The sequence below is a fragment of the Chlorocebus sabaeus genome, chromosome 21, assembly GCF_047675955.1.
Source record: "Chlorocebus sabaeus isolate Y175 chromosome 21, mChlSab1.0.hap1, whole genome shotgun sequence".
Classification (NCBI taxonomy): Eukaryota; Metazoa; Chordata; class Mammalia; order Primates; family Cercopithecidae; genus Chlorocebus; species Chlorocebus sabaeus.
In genome coordinates, this window is record NC_132924.1 from 96,508,009 (window position 1) to 96,528,156 (window position 20,148).

A 20,148-nucleotide genomic window follows, 5' to 3' on the forward strand; every position below is an offset into this window, starting at 1 on the left:
CAAACTTGGTGTAGATCTTTACAACTCTTTTGCAAGTCTGAAATTAACTTGAAAAAAAAAGTTAAAAATAAACTCAGGGAATCCAGATTAGCTGAGAGGCAGTATAGAATTTACCTTCCTAGATTCTAATCCCAGCATTGCCATTTTTCTGGCTGCATTATCACTTCCCCTAGAATGCAGTCTCCAGGAAAGCACAGAACTTGTTTTACTAATTATTGTATTGCCCAGTGTGTATCAATGTTTATCAATGCCTAGCATATAAGTTCTCAATAAACATTTGCCTATGAAAAAATAAAAAATAAAAAGCACTGGAGTAGGAGACAGAAAATCTGAATTACAGGTCACAACCAATACCTCACGTCACCAAGATGCCATTTAACCTTTTGTTTTCAATCTCCATAAATTGATGGTGCTGGGTAAACTAGCTATACTATAATATTCATTTTATTTTCAGAATTCTTATGATTTTAGAAATATATAGAACAAAATCCCTCAGGAGGATCCAATTCAAGTGCTCACTATTTGTAAATTAGGGGACACAAATTATTTTTGTTGTGGGTGTGTAGCTTCCAGTGTACAGCAAACCAATGGCTATGCATAGCTCTCTCAGGAAAGACTCAAGAACTTTAATTTTTTCCAGGATAAAGAGAAATATGTACTATAAGATACATACCTGAATTCATTTATAGATGGCTTTGTTATTTCATTATTACCTAGGTCTATGATTATACTTAGAATTAAATATACAAAATAATTTTAATCTGAAACACTTCTTAAAATTAGAAGAGAAAACTGATCTGTTGAGTAATTATTATTACTTTTAATCTGGTATCTAAATACAGATTTTTAACTGACAAATTTTACCATGTAAAGCCCCAGAACAGGGTCATGGCCTGTTGGAGTTGCCAAAGGCTGAGAGACCAAAGTCAATTTCTTACAGCTTTTAAAAAGGTAAATGATAGCTGAGAGACTGGCAATCATAGAAACTGTCACGTCCAAGGCAAAGTTTAGTAAAAGACTTTCCTTTGCTCAAGAAGAAAACATCATGCACTGACAGCCTATGACATTTTACTTTTGGTATGAATACCAACAAAAATATTAAAACGCAATTCATTGACACTATAAAATTAATGGTATTTATATAATTCTGGAAAACTTGAGAGCAGAAGGTGAAAAGAAACCAATACAAAATTAAGTTACTCAATATCATTTTAAAGATATATGTAAATCAAAAATATCCTGCTCCTAGAGCCCAGCTGGTACAAGCAGTGCTAGGCACATGATCTGTGATCAACTGTGGTTTACTAAATTGAATCAAATTGAAGAGCACTGACAAAATGTTTCTGATGTTATCCTCCTGAACCTACTGAAATTCCTATGTGGTTCATGGTTATTGTAGACCTAAAGTTCTAGTGATGCAAAGCACCATGGAGATTATCTGGGCCAAATGGTTCATTGTACGCATGAAGACATTAGGTTACTTATCCAAAATCACAACGTGAGGATTAAAACTCAAGCCTCCTCAAATGCACCTCAGTATTTTTCAGTAACACCTTCTGATTTTTAGCTTATGGTGTGCTTATATATTCCTGCTTAAACATGTACGAGAACACTATAAAATCTTGTTTGATTTCCTGTGCCACCTGTGAGGTTAGCCACATTACTCTAGACAATGTATTTGTATATGAGATGAACATATAGCGGGTAATGTATGTTAAAGTCAGAAATGCTAATTGGCATTCCTTCTAGGGCATTCCTTCTAGTTAAAGTGTGACTGCATTTGCCTTTCTGAGTAATGCTGGAAAGTGAAAATACAGATCATTGCACACAGGGTGTTATTTTGTTTCCTGGTTGGAACTACCTTCCCAGGCAGAGTTGATCTTTTACAACAGGTATAGATTTCTCTGAGACATATTTAGCCTCTCCCACAATGCAGCATCAGAACAATTCAGAGAATGGTGAGGGTAGTGGGAAGAAGACACCAATCTTAGAGTGTTTTAATATTAAAATTTAAAAGCATTTATCATCTGGATTTTATAGATGAGCAAACTATTATTAATAAAATAAATTTGCCTTGAGTAAACATTCTCATTTCTTAGATTGAATAGTTGTTAAAATCTAATACATTCATCTGATGTGATACCTTTATAAATTATTTTAGAGAAAGTCATTTTTATGCCCAAAGTTAAATTTGCATTACATATATAATTACATATAAATAAAAACCTGCCTCAAACTTTCATTCTCAAAAAATGTGCCTTTAGTTTATACGTGAATCTGGGAACATAATATACAGCATCAAATAAATAAAAAATATGTGACTAAGTATTTTTCTTGGAAAATATTGCTTTCACTAAAATAATAGCACTTGACTACTTTGCATTTTCTTTTTTTTTTTTTTTTGCTGGCAAAGGTACATTTATTTAGACTGTCCATTTAAAGTAGTGTTTAACATAACATTACTGTGAAAAACATTACATTACATATTCCCAAGCAAATGAGCTGCATCTTCTTTATCGTATTTTACAATTTAGTACAACAATTTTAGGCCTTAATCTTCACTTCACATCACTGGTATTTTAAATTTGGCAATGATATGAAATTACTTTTGACTTACAGACTGATTATATTATTACTGTGAAAACACATTAATTTCTTAGGAAGTTTTGGAGGCTCTATCTTTTTTAGAGATAATTTTTTTTTATCTCTTTTCATTTTTTACAAAATAAAATTATATTGAATATACAACATATAGGTTTGTTGAGTATAGCTAAATCACTGCTTATAAGAAAATTTATAGCATGAAATGTTTATATGAGAAAAGAAAAAGATTTCAAATCAATTATGTAAGTTTTGACTTAAAACCAGAAAAAGATAAGCAAATTAACCAAAGAAAGTAGAATCAAGGAATTATTAAAAATAAGAGAATAAATCTATGAGATAGACAACAAATAACAGAAAAAACTCAGATCAGAAGCTTGTTTTTGGTGAAGTAAAATAATAATAATAATAATAGATAAACCCCCAGCAAGATACACTCCTTGCTCAACAGAGGAAAAAACACAAATTACCAATATCAGAAATAAAGGAGGTTGTATCAGTAGAAATTCTGTATATACACAATATCTGCTTAACCCTGGAGAAGGCAAAATTTTCCTAAAGAGGATATAAGATGCATTGACTATGAAAGAAACAATTTATCAACTGGGGTTTAACAAATTGAAAACTGCGACTCCTGAAAAACATGACTAATAAAGTTAAACAGAAAGCCACAGATTGCAAGAGACAGTATCTATAATACATGTACCTGATGAAATACCTGTAACCAGCATATATAAAGGTCGTTTATACCTCAATAATAAGACAAACAACCCAAATAAAGAATGGGCAAAAGACTTGAAAATAAAACATTCTAACAGAATTTGGGATCCTCTTTATGAATGTCTTGTCATAGGTTGTCAAATTTATGTCTTCAATAAAACAATAACAATTTGCTATTTTATTTTTGCATAGCATTTATATTAGTGCATTAATGTTGTTAAAACAAAGTATTGCTATGACTTACCAAATACACAAGGCTGCTTTCCTTCACACTCCACACTTCATGGAGAAAGCCTAACCAATATGTGACATTTTTGTTTACAGAATGAAGTCTACTTCTAAGAATTATTCCAAAGGAGTGTGGAAAAGATGGTTTAAAAGGCAGCTCAAGATGTGGTAGGTCAAATAATAATGTAATTTAAAAGCAGAGGAAAAACAGCAGACATCAAATTTGTTCTAAAAAACAATCTCTGGAATTTTTTCCAAAAAAAAAAAAACAATTATAAAAATGTACTTTGTAATATAAATACAAAACAACTGGAGTTTCGTTTGGCAGGTGATAATTTCTTATTCTTTATTCTAAAGCAACTTTTTAAAAGGTACTTGTTCAACTCAAGAGTCCCATTCCTGGCTACTTGCTGTGCATAATAGAAATTAAATACTAGTTTCTTACTTACAATGGGAAATCAACTCCAGTTGATTCTATTCATATCAGGTTAAAAATAGGTAAAGACAATAGACCTACCACAATATGTAATGTTTGTTTATTATAATAACTGATTTTTTTTAACTTTCACATTGTTATAGAATATTTGTAAAACAATTAAGCCTGAAAAGTTTAAGATCACATTACGGTTCTTTGTTTCCAAGCCAATCAGTCTCCTGAAGTTTGAGAGAATTACTGGCTTTACAAATTAGAAAAGAGAGAATTACTGAATTGTTGTCTCCCTAAAATTGCCTAGCTGCCTCTAATTTGGGAAAGATAAATGCAGGTTAGGAAGATCACTGGAAGCTGCCAAACAGAAGCCAAGCTGAGTGGGAGGAGAGAAACTGCACAATCCATTTACAGATAAAGCTCTTGTGAAGGTGGGGAGGTTTTTCTGAGGAAGTGCCACAGAAAGTTTGTAATAAACTCTTGCAATTCATAGCTGCAGAGTATCAGCAGTAGCTGTTCCCACTTTATACACTGGAACCTTCACCTTTATAAAGCAGAGGTCTGTCTCTTTTCAACAGTTTTCATATATATCAAAAGGAAACAGTAAGGATAAGGGATGACACTAAGCTGGAATTAGGCTACAAGGGCTGTTGGGCAAATTTCCACAGTGTCATGTCACTGTTCTAGGGTTTATAACTACATATGCCACTAAGAGAAATGACCAATCATTAGAAGGCAAACCTAATTCTGCCTGTTTTCATCCCACATATATATACTGCATATAAAATAAAAGAAACAAAAAAAGTTGTCTTACAAAACAATGTAAATGAGCAAATGTTATTCATTTAAGAGACATTACACATTCCCTGTGTCCCGTATGTTTTCAGAAATACACTCTAATTCTTAACAATCCTGCTGCTGAAGTATTGCCAACCTCACTTTATAGACAGAGGAACAGAAACTGTCAGCCTGTCTACATGGGTTCCTTAAGGGTATGGATAATATCTTACTTGACATTGTAGCTCCAAGGCGTAACAACCAGCCCATATTCAACTCAATAAATATGTTTTGGAAGAAATAAGGAAATGAATGAATGAGGTACAATTGGGCTGATCTTGAAAAATGCATAAGATTGGAAAAAGCAGAAGCAGGGAAATGAAAGCAGAAAAAAATACCAGGGGAGTGGGGTGGGAGGGGAACCCAGCACGTGGAAATGCATATTAGCAAAGAGAGAGGCTTATAAGTATAGATGATAACAATCACTTGAAAAGCTATTAGGAAGAAATAATCCAATCTCCTTCTTTCATTACTTGTGCCTGCACCTAACTCAATTCACAAATCCAATACTGACATGAAAAACCCAACTCCAGTAAATTACTTTGTCAGAGTCAGAAAAATATAAACTTCTGACTGGTGCAAAAACTTTTATACTCTGTTCAAGATCTATTTGTTTCTGCATCCCTCATAGTCATCTTCACACTAAGTGACTTGAGTCAGCAATAATTAGACATTTCTGAATTCAGTTTTGATATGTTCTTAATTTGTTTTGACATGATATAAAAATGTCAGCTCTCTAGAATCTGAGAACAATCACTTACAGCATGTGTATGTTGGAATTTATTCTGCATTGTATGTCCAAGTGAAGAAATTAAAATTCCGTTTATGTTTCACAAGCATAACCACTGTTGACAAGTTGCTATGAAAAGCAGACATTGATTCTGTCATTATTGCAAATTATTCATATTTGAAAGGTTCATAGTTTAGTATGTATTTTCCTTTCCTGATTATACAAATGCATAATATTAATAGGAATATTTCCTTCTGAATTATCAAGAGCAAAAATTTAGTATAGGTATGTTTTAAAATTTAAATTCATTAATAATTTTTTGATCTGTCTTCTATGTGTATTAGAGGTATGTAATATAAGAACTGGGGTTTTTTTATCTGCCATGCATTAAATTTAATTTGGTAAAAGGATTATCAGAACTCTTTCCCAGCCAAGAGCCTCTAACATACTATTTTCTTGATTCAATTATTTTTTACGTCTCCCTCTGAAACAGTCTCACTTTGAAATATACATTACTTTTCTACAAAATATAGTGTGTGTTAGTTTTTGGAATCCAAAATGATGTTTTATGATGCTCATTATGTAATGATATATTATTATCCCCATAGGCAGCTCTTGGATCCAGTAAAGCAATATGGTGTATCACATCTAATAGGGCACCATGGTACATTCCTGGAATATCACTTGGAGTTGCCAGGGACTATAACTTAGAAAATTGATGAGAATAAAATAATCTTATAACAAAAAAATATGAAAATGCTGTTTTCAACCAGCTGTTGGTTGACATTGTAGCTTTCAACCTATGGAAAGTAGAAATTCTAGTCTGTTCATTTAGGAAGACACACTATTTGGAATCTTTGAAGAATTGCTTTGTGAGTCTCAAATTCTGATTTGGTGGAAATATTACTGTGTTCCCAGGAGAAATTCCTCCCTTGGATATTAAGACCTCCAAGTTTATTGAGTCCAAGACTGAGGGATAGGAAATGATAATTCTTTATGTAGGTTATATGGTACAATAGTGAAAGAAGTCACTCTCTGCTTTATGCTTTTGTCCCCAGTTCCATGCATTCTGAAAACAGGAGAGACAGCAGTATTTATTAGCCAGCTCTACCCATGATTTCCCAACCTGTGAATTCTGGCTGTGAAGGAGACAGCACCGCATATAGCCAATTATTTTAGGCATACACTGCATCCTGTCGGAAAGCACTCTAACCTCATAGGGTGTTGTCACCCGGACAGTGCCATAACTCACCATTTAGTAGGCTATTTCATTTCACTTTATAGAGGCATATATACGTACATGACAGAGACATGGTAAAACCAGTGAATTCTGTGAGCATGAATCCACTGTCTCACTTCCTTCTCTGTAAAATGAGTTCCTTCATTAAAGGCAATGTAATATATGATACCATAGTGATGAGTAAGGCTTTCTGTACATACATAAATGATTTTGTGGAGAGAAATATTGTAAACATAGAAAAGAATCCATATGTTGGCCGGACACAGGGGCTCACACCTGTAATTCCAGCACTTTGGGAGGCCGAGGCAGGCAGATCACGAGCTCAGATCGAAACCATCCTGGCTAGCACAGTGAAACCCTGTCTCTACTAAAAATACAAAAAATTAGCTGGATGTGGTGGGCACCTGTAGTCCCAGCTACTTGGGAGGCTGAGACAGGAGAATGGTGTGAACCCGGGAGGCGGAGCCTGCAGTGAGCCAAGATGGCGCCACTGCACTCCAGCCTGGGTGACAGAGCGACTCCGTCTCAAAAAAAAAAAAAAAAGAAAAGAAAATCCATATGCCTATTAAATATCTATATTCATGAGAAAAAAACAAGTCTGCCCACTCCGTAACAGAAAGGATCCAACATAATCAACCAGTCACCAGATGGCCAGATAGATTTCCTGGGGAATAACATTGTTTTGTGGCTTTTTATTGGCCTGTGCTGTTGGTAGGTTAGACACCCAGCAGTGGTGGTAGCCAAAGCAGCCTTTGTGGGGAGAAAAAAAAAAAAAATCTCTGTGGTTAAGCCCATGAATAAGCTCCATCTATACTGTCACAGTCACTTTGTAAATGGACCCACTGAGTAAGTACCAGAAAGGATAACAAAAGCAGCTGACTGACATCCACAGGAGGACTCATCTTGCCCATTTGGATACTGACAGCTTCCTCTGCAGTGAATGCCACCTGGAACACACTTACCTAGGGCATGCCTATCCACATGCAGTTTCTCCAGAATTCCTTATCACCAATTTTCTAGTTATTATTCTTCCCAAGTCTCTTTTATGTTCTTCCCAAGTCTCTTTTTGGTTGCTTCCTATGGATCTTTGTAGATCTATACTAGCATCCATTTCTCATCCCACAAACATGTACCACCTGAAATTTTTCCTTCTGATTGAATTATCTGTATCACTGTCTCCCATGACCATCTCAAGTGGAGTTGTAATACAGTGCCCAGCATGAGGGCACGCCTATCTCTCAACCAGATCATGTTCTGACACCATAGTGTATGGATCCTTCTATAAACTGGTTCATTTTTTCTTTCATTTAAGTGGTAATAGGGAACTCTTCGTGAATTCATAGTTGTTTGTTGTTATTGTTTTGAGACAGAGTCTCTGTCGCCCAGGCTGGAGTGCAGTGGTGTGATCTCCATTCACTGCAACCTCTGCCTCCGGGGTTCAAGCGATTCTCCTGCCTCAGCTACCCAAGTAGCTGGGATGACAGGCACCCGCCACCATGCCCTGCTAATTTTTGTATTTTTAGTAGAGACAGGGTTTCACCATGTTGGCCAGGCTGGTCTCGAACTCCTGACCTCAAGTGATGCACCCGCCTCGGCCTCCCAAAGTGCTGGGGTTACAGGCATGAGCCACCACACCCAGCCAGAATCCACAGTTGTTAGTTGAGGGGTAAATAGAAAAGCAGAAGGAGAACATCATGGGAGTTTGAACTATCTACCTCATGAAGTTTACTTGTAACTTCCAGACCTTAAAATATATTCTCATATAATCTCCACTTTATAGGAATGATGCTGTGCATGGTCAACTCTATTATTGTGTGGATCTGATAACTCACAGTTTATTATGGGCATTTTGAGTAATGCAGTCATTTAGTGAATCATGACTGGGTAATTCAGTTTCCACCATGACCCAAAAGAAGATCAGAACACTTGGCAGAAAAGAGCATATTTCCTATACTATAGGTATGGGGTTTGCTAAGTCACATGGCCCAAGCAGAAGTGCCTTTATTTCACATAAAACTGCTGTTTTTTTTTCTTTTTATTATTATTATTATTATTATACTTTAAGTTCTAGGGTACATGTGCATAACGTGCAGGTTTGTTACATATGTATACTTGTGCCATGTTGGTGTGCTGCACCCATCAACTCGTCAGCACCCCTCAACTCGTCATTTACATCACGTATAACTCCCAATGCAATCCCTCACCCCTCCCACCTCCCCATGATAGGCCCCAGTGTGTGATGTTCCCCTTCCCGAGTCCAAGTGATCTCATTGTTCAGTTCCCACCTATGAGTGAGAACATGCGGTGTTTGGTTTTCTGTTCTTGTGATAGTTTGCTCAGAATGATGGTTTCCAGCTGCATCCATGTCCCTACAAAGGACACAAACTCATCCTTTTTTATGGTTGCATAGTATTCCATGGTGTATGTGTGCCACATTTTCTTAATCCATTCTGTCACTGATGGACATTTGGGTTGATTCCAAGTCTTTGCTATTGTGAATAGTGCCGCAATAAACATACGTGTGCATGTGTCTTTATAGCAGCATGATTTATAATCCTTTGGGTATATACCCAGTAATGGGATGGCTGGGTCATATGGTACATCTAGTTCTAGATCTTTGAGGAATCGCCATACTGTCTTCCACAATGGTTGAACTAGTTTACAGTCCCACCAACAGTGTAAAAGTGTTCCTATTTCTCCACATCCTCTCCAGCACCTGTTGTTTCCTGAATTTTTAATGATCGCCATTCTAACTGGTGTGAGATGGTATCTCATTGTGGTTTTGATTTGCATTTCTCTGATGGTGAGTGATGAGGAGCATTTTTTCATGTGTCTGTTGGCTGTATGAATGTCTTCTTTTGAGAAATGTCTGTTCATATCCTTTGCCCACTTTTTGATGGGGTTGTTTGTTTTTTTCTTGTAAATTTGTTTGAGTTCTTTGTAGGTTCTGGATATTAGCCCTTTGTCAGATGAGTAGATTGTAAAAATTTTCTCCCATTCTGTAGGTTGCCTGTTCACTCTGATGGTAGTTTATTTTGCTGTGCAGAAGCTCTTTAGTTTAATGAGATCCCATTTGTCAATTTTGGTTTTTGTTGCCATTGCTTTTGGTGTTTTAGACATGAAGTCTTTGCCCATGCCTATGTCCTGAATGGTACTACCTAGGTTTTCCTCTAGGGTTTTTATGGTATTAGGTCTAACATTTAAGTCTCTAATCCATCTTGAATTAATTTTCATATAAGGAGTAAGGAAAGGATCCAGTTTCAGCTTTCTACTTATGGCTAGCCAATTTTCCCAGCACCATTTATTAAATAGGGAATCCTTTCCCCATTTCTTGTTTTTGTCAGGTTTGTCAAAGATCAGATGGCTGTAGATGTGTGGTATTATTTCTGAGGACTCTGTTCTGTTCCATTGGTCTATATCTCTGTTTTGGTACCAGTACCATGCTGTTTTGGTTACTGTAGCCTTGTAGTATAGTTTGAAGTCAGGTAGCTTGATGCCTCCAGCTTTGTTCTTTTGACTTAGGATTGTCTTGGAGATGCGGGCTCCTTTTTGGTTCCATATGAACTTTAAAACAGTTTTTTCCAATTCTGTGAAGAAACTCATTGGTAGCTTGATGGGGATGGCATTGAATCTATAAATAACCTTGGGCAGTATGGCCATTTTCACAATATTGATTCTTCCTATCCATGAGCATGGTATGTTCTTCCATTTGTTTGTGTCCTCTTTTAACTCCCTGAGCAGTGGTTTGTAGTTCTCCTGGAAGAGGTCCTTTACATCCCTTGTAAGTCAGGTTCCTAGGTATTTTATTCTCTTTGAAGCGATTGTGAATGGAAGTTCATTCATGATTTGGCTCTCTGTCTGTTACTGGTGTATAAGAATGCCTGTGATTTTTGCACATTCATTTTGTATCCTGAGACTTTGCTGAAGTTGCTTATCAGCTTAAGGAGATTTTGGGCTGAGACAATGGGGTTTTCTAAATATACAATCATGTCATCTGCAAAGAGGGACAATTTGACTTCTTCTTTTCCTAACTGAATACCCTTGATTTCTTTCTCTTGCCTGATTGCCCTAGCCAGAACTTCCGCCACTATGTTGAATAGGAGTAGTGAGAGAGGGCATCCCTGTCTTGTGCCAGTTTTCAAAGGGAATTTTTCCAGTTTTTGCCCATTCAGTATGATATTGGCTGTGGGTTTGTCATAAATAGCTCTTATTATTTTGAGATACGTTCCATCAATACCGAATTTATTGAGCGTTTTTAGCAGGAGGGGCTGTTGAATTTTGTCAAAGGCCTTTCTGCATCTATTGAGATAATCATGTGGTTCTTGTCTTTGGTTCTGTTTATATGCTAGATTATGTTTATTGATTTGCGTATGTTGAACCAGCCTTGCATCCCAGGGATGAAGCCCACTTGATCGTGGTGGATAAGCTTTTTGATGTGCTGCTGAATCAGGTTTGCCAGTATTTTATTGAGGATTTTTGCATCGATGTTCATCAGGGATATTGGTCTAAAATTCTCTTTTTTTGTTGTGTCTCTGCCAGGCTTTGGTATCAGGATGATGTTGGCCTCATAAAATGAGTTAGGGAGGATTCCCTCTTTTTCTATTGATTGGAATAGTTTCAGAAGGAATGGTACCAGCTCCTCCTTATACCTCTGGTAGAATTCAGCTGTGAATCCATCTGGTCCTGGACTTTTTTTGGTTGGTAGGCTATTAATTATTGCCTCAATTTCAGAGCCTGCTATTGGTCTATTCAGGGATTCAACTTCTTCCTGGTTTAGTCTTGGAAGAGTGTAAGTGTCCAGGAAATTATCCATTTCTTCTAGGTTTTCTAGTTTATTTGTGTAGAGGTGTTTATAGTATTCTCTGGTGGTAGTTTGTATTTCTGTGGGGTCGGTGGTGATATCCCCTTTATCATTTTTTATTGCGTCTATTTGATTCTTCTCTCTTTTCTTCTTTATTAGTCTTGCTAGCAGTCTGTCAATTTTGTTGATCTTTTCAAAAAACCAACTCCTGGATTCATTGATTTTTTGGAGGGTTTTTTGTGTCTCTATCTCCTTCAGTTCTGCTCTGATCTTAGTTATTTCTTGCCTTCTGCTAGCTTTTGAATGTGTTTGCTCTTGCTTCTCTAGTTCTTTTAATTGTGATGTTAGAGTGTCAATTTTAGATCTTTCCTGCTTTCTCTTGTGGGCATTTAGTGTTATAAATTTCCCTCTACACACTGCTTTAAATGTGTCCCAGAGATTCTGGTATGTTGTATCTTTGTTCTCATTGGTTTCAAAGAACATCTTTATTTCTGCCTTCATTTCGTTTTGTACCCAGTAATCATTCAGGAGCAGGTTGTTCAATTTCCATGTAGTTGAGCGGTTTTGATTGAGTTTCTTAGTCCTGAGTTCTAGTTGATTGCACTGTGGTCTGAGAGACAGTTTGTTATAATTTCTGTTCTTGTACATTTGCTGAGGAGTGCTTTACTTCCAATTACATGGTCAATTTTGGAGTAAGTGTGATGTGGTGCTGAGAAGAATGTATATTCTGTTGATTTGGGGTGGAGAGTTCTATAGATGTCTATTAGGTCTGCTTGCTGCAGAGATGAGTTCAATTCCTGGATATCCTTGTTAACTTTCTGTCTCGTTGATCTGTCTAATGTTGACAGTGGAGTGTTGAAGTCTCCCATTATTATTGTATGGGAGTCTAAGTCTCTTTGTAAGTCTCTAAGCACTTGCTTTATGAATCTGGGTGCTCCTGTATTGGGTGCATATATGTTTAGGATAGTTAGCTCTTCCTGTTGAATTGATCCCTTTACCATTATGTAATGGCCTTGTCTCTTTTGATCTTTGATGGTTTAAAGTCTATTTTATCAGAGACTAGTATTACAACCCCTGCTTTTTTTTGTTCTCCATTTGCTTGGTAAATCTTCCTCCATCCCTTTATTTTGAGCCTATGTATGTCTCTGCATGTGAGATGGGTCTCCTGAATACAGCAGACTGATGGGTCTTGACTCTTTATCCAGTTTGCCAGTCTGTGTCTTTTAATTGGAGCATTTAGTCCATTTACATTTAAGGTTAATATTGTTATGTGTGAACTTGATCCTGCCATTATGATATTAACTGGCTATTTTGCTTGTTAGTTGATGTAGTTTCTTCCTAGCCTTGATGGTCTTTACATTTTGGCATGTTTTTGCAATGGCTGGTACCGGTTGTTCCTTTCCACGTTTAGTGCTTCCTTCAGGGTCTCTTGTAAGGCAGGTCTAGTGGTGACAAAATCTCTAAGCATTTGCTTATCTGTAAAGGATTTTATTTCTCCTTCACTTATGAAACTTAGTTTGGCTGGATATGAAATTCTGGGTTGAAAATTATTTTCTTTAAGAATGTTGAATATTGGCCCCTACTCTCTTCTGGCTTGTAGAGTTTCTGCCGAGAGATCTGCTGTTAGTCTGATGGGCTTCCCTTTGTGGGTAACCTGACCTTTCTCTCTGGCTGCCCTTAAGATTTTTTCCTTCATTTCAACTTTGGTGAATCTGGCAATGATGTGTCTTGGAGTTGCTCTTCTCGAGAAGTATCTTTGTGGCGTTCTCTGTATTTCCTGGATTTGAATGTTGGCCTGCCCTACTAGGTTGGGGAAGTTCTCCTGGATGATATCCTGAAGAGTGTTTTCCAACTTGGTTCCATTTTCCCCCTCACTTTCAGGCACCCCAATCAGACGTAGATTTGGTCTTTTTACATAATCACATACTTCTTGCAGGCTTTGTTCATTTCTTTTTCTTCTTTTTTCTTTTGGTTTCTCTTCTCGCTTCATTTCATTCATTTGATCCTCAATTGTTGATACTCTTTCTTCCAGTTGATCGAGTCGGTTACTGAAGCTTGTGCATTTGTCACGTATTTCTCGTGTCATGGTTTTCATCTCTTTCATTTCATTTATGACCTTCTCTGCACAATTACTCTAGCTATCAATTCTTCCACTTTTTTTTCAAGATTTTTAGTTTCTTTGCGCTGGGTACGTAATTCCTCCTTTAGCTCTGAGAAGTTTGATGGACTGAAGCCTTCTTCTCTCATCTCGTCAAAGTCATTCTCCGTCCAGCTTTGATCTGTTGCTGGTGATGAGCTGTGCTCCTTTGCCGGGGGAGATGTGCTCTTATTTTTTGAATTTCCAGCTTTTCTGCCCTGCTTTTCCCCCACCTTTGTGGTTTTATCTGCCTCTGGTCTTTGATGATGGTGACGTACTGATGGGGTTTTGGTGTAGGTGTCCTTCCTGTTTGATAGTTTTCCTTCTAACAGTCAGGACCCTCAGCTGTAGGTCTGTTGAAGATTGCTTGAGGTCTACTCCAGACCCTGTTTGCCTGGGTATCAGCAGCAGAGGCTGCAGAAGATAGAATATTGCTGAACAGCGAGTGTACCTGTCTGATTCTTGCTTTGGAAGCTTCCTCTCAGGGGTGTACTCCACCCTGTGAGGTGTGGGGTGTCAGACTGCCCCTAGTGGGGGATGTCTCCCAGTTAGGCTACTCAGGGTTCAGGGACCCACTTGAACAGGCAGTCTGTCCCTTCTCAGATCTCAACCTCCGTGTTGGGAGATCCACTGCTCTCTTCAAAGCTGTCAGACAGAGTCGTTTGCGTCTGCAGAGGTTTCTGCTGCTTTTGTTGTTGTTTAGTTGTGCCCTGTCCCCAGAGGTGGAGTCTACAGAGACAGGCAGGTTTCCTTGAGCTGCTGTGAGCTCCACCCAGTTCGAGCTTCCCAGCAGCTTTGTTTACCTACTTAAGCCTCAGCAATGGCAGGCGCCCCTCCCCCAGCCTTGCTGCTGCCTTGCGGTTAGATCGCAGACTGCTGTGCTAGCAATGAGGGAGGCTCCGTGGGTGTGGGACCCTCCCTGCCAGGTGTGGGATACAATCTCCTGGTGTGCCCATTTGCTTAAAGCGCAGTTTTGGGGTAGGAGTTACCCGATTTTCCAGGTGTTGTGTGTCTCAGTTCCCCTGGCTAGGAAAAGGGATTCCCTTCCCCCTTGTGCTTCCCAGGTGAGGCGATGCCTCGCCCTGCTTCAGCTCTCGCTGGTCGGGCTGCAGCAGCTGACCAGCACCGATTGTCCGGCACTCCCTAGTGAGATGAACCCAGTACCTCAGTTGAAAATGCAGAAATCACCGGTCTGCTGTGTCACTCACGCTGGGAGTTAGAGACTGGAGCTGTTCCTATTCGGCCATCTTGCTCCGCCCCTCAAAACTGCTGTTTTAAGGTTTATTCAATGAATAGTTTAAAGTCCCATATCCAAATGTGGCTTATGTTGCCCCCAGAATCTAAGAAGCCTACTAAGTATTATGCCTCTTTTTTAACGGTGGGTAATACAAAGTACAGCAAATGGTTTCTTACTTTAGAGAGGAAATCTGAACATTCTCTCCTGTATCTGTCAAGGTCCAGTCAGGAGATTAAAAGCAACACTGTAAATTGAACTGGGAAATTTTAATATAAAGAATTATTGACTAGTAACAAGTGATTACTACTGAGATACCTCTTAAGAATACAGGAACAGCAGATGCAGGGATCTGTCCACCTTTAAGGTAGAGGCAGATCACCTAAAGAAGAAACAAGTTTGCAAGCACGCCCTACCCAAAGCTGAGAATCAGACCTTGATGGAGAAGGTGTAGATATGGCAGAGAAGTGTGTTGTAATGCCACAAGCCAGGGTTGACAAGCAGGAAACTGCTCATCAGATTGCTGGCAAGATTCACTGGGGAACTAATCACTGGGGTGTTGACAAAACTCATGGGAGAGTGAACACCGCCACTGGGTACTTCAGCCACATGCAGAAGTGCTGGCACAATTCACTGGAGGGTGGGTGCCACTGGGTGTTCTCCCCACTGCTTCCCACCACATGGAATAAGGATTCAAAAAAGCACATGGGAACCAAGAAAATAAGCCCCTCACTAAATTATCCTTACATTTCCCTCCAGTAGCAATACTTAACATGGTCCAACTGGCGAAGGAGAAACATTTACAGGATTCAGCTTCAGTATTGCAAGCAGGGCAAAGAAGTACATCATTGGAGCTGACAGGCAGTACAAATAAGAATTGGCACAGCTGACTCCTCTAGCTTCTTGGCTCCTATATACAATCTTCTACCCCCATTTGAACTTCCTATGCCTCCACCTATCAAGATAAACTATCCTTCAAAGAAAAGATGACTTTCTTACCCTTTCTTCCAAATTAGGAGACTCGGTCCCAACTGTTATTCTATCACTAGTTTTATGATTTCTTTCTAAAATTCAGTTACAGTCTGACTGAATCCTGTCATCTAAAGGATAAATTTTAAATGTAACCTGAAATAACTTATATATAAAATTGTAATGGGAAAAAGGAAACTGATTGGCATATGCAGATAAAAACCTACATATAATAAATAAAGAGACAATACACAAAGCTACTACAGCCCTCATTTCTATAACTGGTCACAAGGCCTTAGTTGCTATCTATGATTTCCTTTTTCCACTGCCTATTCTATATTACCTGTGCCCTCAGACAACACCAGCCGGTCAGGATTCTTTATGGGGATGAAACCAAAATCTTTATCACTGAAGTGTCTGAGTTCACAGTCATGTATTATTTGGTTGCTGTAGTTCTCCACTGACCTTTTCTATTAAGAAAACAAGTATTAAAAGACCCCCAGAGAATCCTTTGGATTCCAAACATAGTTCTCCTTGGCCCCCATTGTATAGCATCACCATGAGTTCTCCTTAGTAATTGGGATTAATCATACCAGTTAGTAGTGGCAGATTCCTAAACTTTCACAGGATTCGTCTCCCACCCTCTGGCATGCAGAGGTGTTACTAAGGCACAAAGGATGCTTGCTACTTCAGGCTTGCCAGGTCCAATTTGGAAATATCAACCATGTAAAGGAGAAGCATGATATTCTGTGGAATATCAAGATAGTCAAGACCCTGCTGCATTATGAGGGAGACCAGAAATGTTGACAGAGACTTGAGGTAAGATAGTGAAGACTTACTGCTGTCCCTGACTCATTAAGACTAAACACATATTATGTATTTTCCTAGTGGGAGTTGAAAACATTGAATAGGTCAATAGGTATATGCAAAGAGGTGGAGATACGCAGACTTTCTCCAATAAAGACAAGACATCTGTAACCACAGCTACAATTGCTATCATCCTCTGATTAACTTTATGATAATCCACAGCAGCTTTACAACTTGAATAAAATTTGCACCAGCCTAAAGGGTAATTAAATGGAAACATGGTAAGAATCATTATCTTTCCAGTATTTGATGGCATCAGTTCTCTTATGGATACAGTATTGTTGTTATTCTTTCTGGGGAAGGAAAGGATTGGAGTACAGTTTCAGGGGCTTTCATTTGACCTTTCCTACTATAATAATCCTCACTGCATAGATCAGAAAACCTATGTAGGAATACTGCCAGTTACTAAGTATATAGATATCCTTCTTTATATACTGGGATTGGACAAATGAAATAATGAGTCTATGGTTTGCAATGCACTCATTACTGGATAAATTTAGGTCAGGAATCAAATACCTAGTCATCAAAGACTCCCACCTTTTTTTTTTTTTTTTTTTTTTTTTACAGAATAAAGAGGTTTAAAGAACTTACAGTTCCATGGCTCCCACTTTGATCAGTGGGCTCCAGTGATGTTTTGAATCTCTGGACCTGAGTCATTAGAGAGCCAGTATCTAAGACCCCTTGGAAGGCCTGGGTGTTTGCTTCTCCCCAGGCTACTGTCCCCTGATAAATGGCCCAGGTCCCACTATAGATGGTTTAGAGAAATATTCATGGTAACCATTTGTAAGCGTGTAATCATTCCTTAAAGGCAGCCAGCTGCTTCTTCCATCAAGAGGCTCTAGGTCTGTGAAATGGCTCAAGTCTGAGAACTCTATAAAACACACACACACACACACACACACACACTCTCTATAAAATATTCCCCATTACAGCACCTTGAGTAAAATTTTTTCTGTCCTCCAGAGTTGAAATTTCTCTGCTCATATACGTCATACAGAACCATAGTAGGCTGCTGTAGTAGGTTGAATGGTGGCCTCTTTTTAGATACATCCATGTCCCGATACCTGGCACCCGTGAATGTAACCTTACTTTGGACAAAGGGTATTTGCAGTTATAAAGAAACCGAGGGTCTTAAATCATCCTGTATTATTAGCCAGTGGCCCTAAGTCCAATGCCAAGTGTTCTTATGAGAGACAGAAGACACAGACACATGACAAGAAGAAGGCAATGTGACCACAGAGGCAGATATTAGAGTGATATGGTCAAGGAAGCCAATAAACGCTGGAAGCCACCAGAAGCTGAAAGAGACAAAGAAGGATTTTTCCCATAAAGATTCCAGAGAAAGCGCAGCTCTGCTGATACCTTGATTTCAGACTTCTTGCCTCCAATACTGTAAGACAATACATTTCTGGGATTTTTTTTTTTTTTTTTTTTTTTTTTTTTTTTTTTTGAGACAGTCTTGCTCTTTCACTCAGTTCTAGAGTGCAGTGGTGCCATCTCAGTTCACTGCAACCTCTGCCTCCTGAGTTCAAGCAATTCTCATGCCTCAGTCTCCCAAGTAGCTGGGGTGACAGGCACCTGCCACCACGCCTGGCCAATTTTTGTATTTTTAGTAGAGATGGGTTTTCACCATGTTGTCCAGGCTGGTCTCGAACTCCTGACCTCAAGCGGCACACCTGCCTCGGGCTCCCAGAGTGCTGGAATTACAGGCATAAGCCACTGTGCCCGGCCACATTTCTGTTGTTTTAAGACACCCAGTTCGTGGCAATTTTATGACGGTCCTACTAAGCTACTGCAACTGCCCATTTCATTCCTGTGGATATGATGATCAATTAATAGCTGCTATAAATCCCTGCAGGGTCAAACCACTCTATCCATGGTGACTTGTTTCTTTTAAAATGTTATTGTGGTAAGAGCATTTAGCTTGAGATCTACCCTTTTAACATATTTTTAAGTGTAAAATACAACATTGTTATCTATAGGCACAATATTGCACAGTAGAGCTCTAGAATGTATTCATCATGCATAACTGAAATATTACATCCATTGATAATAGCAACTCCTATTTCGCCCTACCCTGCTCCCAGCCCTGGACAATCACAATTTCATTCTTTGTGTCCATGAGTTTAACTATTTTAGATACTTTATATGAACGGAATCACACAGTGTTTGTTCTTTCTGACAGGCTGATGTCACTTAGTATAACATCTTTCAGGTTCATGTATATTGTCAAATATTACAGGATTTCCTTTTTGCTTAAGGCTGGATAATATTCCACTGCAAGTACTCCATTGCATGTATATTGCATATATCATTTGTTTTATCCATCCACTGACGAACATTCAGGTTTTTTTTCCACATTTTGGTGATTGTGAATAGTGCTGCAATAAGCATGGCAGTGCTGGTACTTCTTTGTGATCTTTATTTCAATTCTTTTGGATAAATACCCAGAAATAGAATTGCTGGATCATATGGTAATTCTACTTGTAATTTTTGAGGAACTTCCAGACAATTTTTTTTTTCTTTTTTTGAGATGGAGTCTCGCTCTGTCACCAGGCTGGAGTGCAGTGGTGCGATCTCGGCTCACTGCAACCTCCACCTCCCAGAGTCAAGTGATCCTCCTGCCTCAGCCTCCCGAGTTGCTGGGACTACAGGTGTGTGCCAGCACACCCAGGAATTTTTTTTTTTTTTTAAGTAGAGAGATGGTTTCATCATGTTGGCCAGGATGGTCTCGATCTCTTGACCTCGTGATCCGCCCACCTTGGCCTCCCAAAGTGCTGGGATCACAGGCATGAGCCACCACACCCGGCCATACAACTGTTTTCTACAGTAGCTGCACCATTTTGCACTTTCACTAACAGTGTTCAAGTGTTCCAATTTCTCTACAATCCCACCATCGTTTGTTGTGATTTGTTATTTTGTCCCTAGGGCTTCTAGGGATTTTTCTCTCCTATGGGGTGTAGGTATTTATAGGAGGTGTCTGAGAAGGTGGCATATAATAAGTAGATCTATTCCAACAACCCATCGTCCTGAGTAATGTTTTCCAGGGAAGTGCTGGCATTTCAAACTGATTGGTATAGGCCACTTTTGAATCCAGGCATCAGTTAACACATCTAGCAATTCTCAACACTTTAAAGCAACACATTAAATCCTGAATTCTAGGCAGAAACACAAATTTGGGTTGATATAATCTTTATCCTTTTAAATCACCTAATACCCTTACACTATGCTCTTACGCATGCTCCCCTGGCTCTTTATAAAATAATGCAAGATCCTGCAGGTCTTCCAGTGTTCAAGCTAACTCATACCAGAACACACTTTTTTCTTCCTCACTAGTATCTTTACCTTAGCAAAAGA